Source organism: Topomyia yanbarensis, chromosome 1 (assembly GCF_030247195.1).
Source record: "Topomyia yanbarensis strain Yona2022 chromosome 1, ASM3024719v1, whole genome shotgun sequence".
NCBI classification, from domain to species: domain Eukaryota; kingdom Metazoa; phylum Arthropoda; class Insecta; order Diptera; family Culicidae; genus Topomyia; species Topomyia yanbarensis.
The window spans coordinates 25,241,510-25,247,827 of NC_080670.1; positions in this window are offsets into that span (position 1 = coordinate 25,241,510).

Genomic DNA, 6,318 nt, shown 5'->3' on the forward strand with positions numbered 1-6,318 from the left:
GTAACTAATTAAGTACGATACGTATTTTGATACCTCGTCGTATTGCAGATTTAGCGCTTGCCTTTTGTTTTTATTTTATGTGGTAGCCACAGCAACTAAGGAGCAAAAACAAGAATGAGCAACACGACGGCGAAAAAATTCAGAACATCGTTGCCTGAAAAATAATTCATCGGTGATCTCTCCAAGCTAAATGGCTCATAAAAACGGGTACCGGTATCGGGAGAAATTCCGCCGCTGGAGAACTCTCAGCATCAGTTAGCAGATATATAGGAACGAGAAACGCCACGAAGAATGCGAAACCCTGCGAATAGGGTTGTAGATGTAAGTCATTTTGGTCAGCGCCTGCGGATCGGTTTGCGCCCTTAAAAGGTGACGATATTTGCAGCTAACCTTAGCAGATCAGTTATACCCTGAAGTTGAAAACAGCAAGCAAGAAACAGCAGCAATGAGAAAAAAATAGAGCAAGAACTCAATCACACCTGAAGTAACATCTAACGGTGACCCCGGAAGGATGAGGATTGGGGACCAACGACAGGTTTATGTTAAGTCGGTAGGCTAACTACAAGCCACTGCAGTAAGAATCCGACGCTACCACGAGTCAGCAAGCAATGAAGATTCATGTCCCAATTTCTTGAACTGAATTGATTGGTACACAAAATTCAACCCTCTAGACATATCATGTTAAACCCTAAAGCACATGTTAGGCTAATAAAAAACATTCGATTTTTTATAGATTCTGCGATGCTGCAAACCGTTAACACTGGCCATATCAAGAGTCGACCGTGAATAGAAGCTTACAGTGTCAATAATCTGCTTTCAATGAAATTGCCAAGAAAGCATTAATCAATTGAAACCACCATGCCATGCCTGTAAGAGGGGGGGGGGGGGATAATTCCGGTAATTTGCTTACAAAGCAAGCCGCACTGCTGTGCTCCATCCTCATCTAATTATCCATAAAACGGCGATGCTAATGACCTAATCGCAAAGTTCTTTGTTCCGGTAATTATGTTAAGGAAGTCTAGCGTTGCGACACGCCGCGCCGGTTATTTTGAAACAAGCGTAAGCAATTTAAATTATCTACAGAAGTAATTAATGGGTTGTATGTACTGAACGACGCCTTTCGTCGTGTTTATTAGGGACCATGCCAGTCATGCGGTTAAGATCGTTGAGATTGAGAAGGGAATATGAGAAATCATGACTTTTACGGTACTTTAGAATTTGACGTTTAGCGTATTTTTACTGAATGGAAAAACTAATTGGTTTTGTACTTACCACAAGAAAGGGATGATGATTGCGTGGCATCATTTCTGAATTGTCCCGTAATTCTAAATATGCTGCTTTAAACGATGTGCGATACTTTCCAAGCCAGTGCGAAATGTAACTATTCGGTATAAAACGTAGTTCCTCAAGGAATGCATCTGTTGCTCCTCAGTGTGTGTGTCACCAGCGCGCTGATGTAACAATTCAATTTAGAGCGATAAGTTTCCCATTTTGCATTCAGTGTAGTTATTCCCGGCATACGAAAACAGTGTGACAAAATCTCCCGAGAACCCCGTTTGGAAAGTGACTTTCCTTTTCTTTGTCCGGAGTCGATGCTGATCCAATTTCGACCGGCTTAGGACCGTGGTTGGAACGAAAGGAAGACGTTATTCAAATTGCTCGCATCCGATTTTTTTTGTTCGTTCGAAATAAACGACACCGGTTCAACCATACGCGTACGTACATACACGCTTACAGGGTGTCTCAGAATAGGTGTCACCAAAATAAAATCGAATGGTTTTATAACAAATGAACCGAAATAAATCAATAGCAACTTTTGGAAATACAATTTTATAATGTGTTCTAGTATTTGCGACCGATTAGTTGCCGGAATGATCCTCTCAAAAATGAATCGATTTTTACCGTGAAAAAAATAAACAGTAAACAACGGTGACACCTATTCTGGGCCACCCTGTAGTTGACGGAGGCTGCTTGTTGCAGTACTTTCGACTCTACACCGGCCCAAGAGGGCACCGGAGACGAATTTACGCCTCTGATCGGATGTAGTAAACGAAATTGAGTAATCTGATTTAGGATTCTTCTCCGCCAACACGATTTGGCTGAGTGGCAGAGATAAAAAGCGTACAAAGAATGGTTGTTCAAAGTATATGGTCCTTAGAGAGTCAACAGTTTTTATAAGGCGTGGAGTGAGCAAATTCAGATTACGGGTCGTATCTCAATTCGAATGCCAATATTCTAGCTGGTAGGTATTTCATCCTTAAACATTGCAGTAATTCCCAAGAATGAACATCATTCGAAAATGCATCTAATCTGTGGTACGTTTGCGTAATAGTGGAGATAAATATTCAGCTCTTAACTGAAAATAGCAATATATATTGATCCAAAAAAAATTAATCATCATGTAACAGAAAACCTTATCAGATCTAATATCGCATCAATTGTTTTAAACAAATGTTCCAAAGGCTTCCTATATTCTACACTCCCCTTGCACGAAGCAATCAACTGGGATTGAGCAATCAGTACAATCATTTGCCATAATCATCATCGTTATTATCAACGCCTCATTCAATGTTTTTATTAGATTTCCAATACTATGTGTCACATCTGCACCGGCGGCTATCTCTTTCGAAGACCGCTCTTACCCAACCCAACCCCAATAATGGCGTTCACTTGTGCTGGATTGTTTACTCCTACCTTTTCTATTTCAAATGTCGTTACGTGTTGTGATAACGATAGGGCCCACAGAAAAGGTAAAATTTTCCAGGAATCGTTAGTTTTCATCCTCTTCCACTACAACGAACTGTAAGTTGTTTAAGAAATAATGTACAGCTCGATCAAAACTTCATGCAAGTGGCAAACTTTATCGTCCCGTTGCACCCGGAAAGATTTCCATTATGCACATCTCACATTTTCCGGCACACAACCACGTGTCAACGTTCCTGAGCTGGTTGGCTTCAAACGATTCTAAATAAAACAATTGCAACTATAAAATCCCCTGTTTATTGCTAAACTGCCGAGAAAATGGCAAACTGCTTGCTAATTGTCACTCGTGTCTATTTCGTTCGTCCACGTGCCACCAACTCAGTTCTAACATCTTTGTATGTGGGTTCTATATACGTAATGGGACCTTCTTGAGTCCGTGCAGCCCTTACTGCAGTAGAAGTATTAATTAAATTAATTTGAAATGTAAACCAGTCACATCAGACTCTCGAACGGGCAATAAAACTCCTGGCAGCTAAACGAACTTAAAATAGGTACCGACCAACCGACAGCCACCGGATAAACGTCGGAGCACAAACCGAGCAGCTGATAATGGAACGGAAAATCTGACGGAACAATGGTTCATTAATTCCCACTTTTCCGGCACCGGAGTGAAGTTGCCATTCAGATAGTGGGATGAGAATAAGGATGTAAGGCTCGGCAGGTCGAGTATGGGAGCCAAACGCTCGAGTGCACACTGACAGAACGTCTAATTGGAATGCAGAAGCTGGAAATTGATTACGATAGGACTTGTGTGCTTGGGATGAATATGAAATGCTTCATTTAGGAGTGCAATGAGATGCTACATTAAAGTGCCATTTCTTTTTCAATAAACTTTTCTGATTGATCTATGATTTTTTTGCTGATTTTTTTTGTACGGGATAGACAGTGGGACAACGGAACCAATGAACCAATGGAAATAACTCGGATTTAGATAAAATTTCAAATTTCGAAATTCTGGTGAAATTTATACAGGAATCATTAAATAAAAACTTTCACAGCATTTACCACTTCAGAAACTTTGTAAGTAGTGACGGTAATAGATTGCAAAGAATTGGGTAGACAATCACGAATCACGATCTCCCTGTCTTCGCTTTCAACTCAACCCTCCCCTAAATTGACACTTCACGTAAGTTGTTTGAAACCACCGGCTTTGGGCAGATGTCTCCACCATAGAATGCTAATTGTTATATAAGAAAGGTTATGCAATCGCTCCGAACGTCGTCTTTTTAACTTTTAAGCCATAAGAAGGCAGGAAAAAATGTACAAAACCCAACGTCTCAGGGATCAGGTTTGGGCTGCCAGAACCTGATTCCTCCCCGGCACTACCCTGCGGCATTACTTCGGGGAGGGGTTTTTATGTCTAATTCAACTACTTAGTAGTTAGTTCCTTCAGTAATCCTCGACACACCATCAGTTCTCCACCCTCCACACACACTGGCAATTTCTGCATGGCAGTCGAAAAGCTGGCTGTGAGACTTAATGCTCCTCCCCTACAAAGACAAACTGGGTGGCAAACTTCAGGTTGTCTAATTCACCGAGCCCTTGGGCTCCCTTATGCCATTCAGCACCACGCCTAGGCTCCCTTGTGCCAGTTAGCACCGCATCTTCTTTCTCGTACAATTCAGCGCCATTTACTCATTGAGCTCCCGACTTGTTCGCGAACTACTCAGTCTAGTCCCTGACAATGAATCTAGCCTACTCCGACGAAGAATTCCCCGGCGAGGGAGGTTCTCTCGAGCGATAGATTTCTCCTGATACCGATGTTTGTTTCCGTGAGCCAATTAGCTCTCTGCGTCTTCCCGATCTACTCGATCTAGTCCCCGGCGGTGGATCTAGCCTACTCAACGGGCCAACCACTAGATGCTGAGGACTATCCGGCGATTCCGGGTAACTTCCGGTTCACCAGCGTCCTAACGACCCACTGCTAGCTGTGCGACGCGGTCTATTCGGCCTAATCCCCGGCGGTGGATCTAGCCTACTCACGAGCTACCCGGTAGGGTGTCGAGGTCGGTCCGGCAATTCCGATGAAGCTCGACGTCCGGTTCATAGGTGTCCCGACGACCCAAACTTGGTGCTACGTCACGTACTACTCAGCTGGTCCTCGGCGGTGGACCCAGTCTACACAGTCGGAGAGTTCCCCGGCGGCGGAATTTCTCTCGAAACCCGATTTGTGGCTTCTTGTTGGTCCCTTCGCCACTTCCTCTGCAGTTCGGAGAGTATGCTCGTAACCACTCTGTTGACAGCGTCCCAGGTATGCTCGTCACGGCAATCTCTTCGACGATATTGTCAGCTGTCACACCAGGTATACCCCTACGAGCTTCTTCGAACCTAGGGCATTCGAAAACCACGTATTCCGGTGTCTCCTGCACGTTCGCACGCTCTGGGCAAAGGGCTGATGAAGCATGTCCAAACCGAAGCAAGTACTTCCGAAAGCATCCGTGCCCGGACAAAAACTGCGTCAAATGGAAGTTCTCCTCTCCATGCTTCCTATGCACCTAAGCCGGCACATTTGGGATGAGCCAGTGGGTCCACCTTCCTTTCTCCGCGTTGTCCCACTCCTGCTGCCATTTAGCCAACGAGAACGCTCGGAACAGTCTCCTTGCGTTACGTGTTTTTCTCCACTGGTAGCACTCCACGTCTTCCGCCAGGATGGTTCAGATGGCAACTGCTTCCGACGATATTATTCTGTAGGCACTCGTGACTCGTTGTCCTGTTCAACTTTTCACGATTCCGCTTGATTTTCAGCGCAGCACCCGAGGCAGGAACCACATATCGGAGTATCGATGACGAAACAGTAGATAGCAGATGTCTCGTGCTACTTCTCGGACCGCCGACATTTGGCAAGACTCTCGCTATTGCATTCGTTTCCTTCGACGAATTTTCGCAGGCGTAGTCGACATGGTTGTTCAAGCTCAACCGGTCGTCAATTATCACTCCCTATTGCTTCAGTACACACTTCGATGCAATCACGTGCCCTTCGACGTCGATCTGCATTCGCTGAATCTCTTTGCAGTTGCTATACAACAGCACCTCCGTCTTGTGGTAAGCTATCTGTAGCTTGACCCCATTCATCCAGTTATCGATCGAGTCTATTGTCACCTCACCTATCACCATTAGTGACAAGTCGTCCGCGAAACCCACGATTTTCACTTTCCTTCTGGATCTGGCATAGAATGTCGGGAACCCTCATTCTGTGCAGCGCTGCAGCGATAGCTTCCCCAGCTGGCGCTGTTAAATGCATTCTTCACATCCATCGTGACCATAGCGATATCGATCTCCTTTTCGCTTCTGTTTAGATGTCTTTGCAGCACTCTCGAGCACTGCCCAAATTGCATCCACTGTCGATGCTCCTTTGCGGAATCCGAACTGAATCTTGGACAGTCCGTGCTCACCTTACATGCATCTCGCCAGCCTGTTAAGGATGATTCTTTCCAGGAGTTTTATCCAGCAGACATATGGGCCTATACGAGGCCGGATCGCCCGGTGGCTACCCTGGCTTCGGCAGCAACACCAGCTTCTGGATCTTCCACATAGCGGGGAAGTTGCCATCATTTA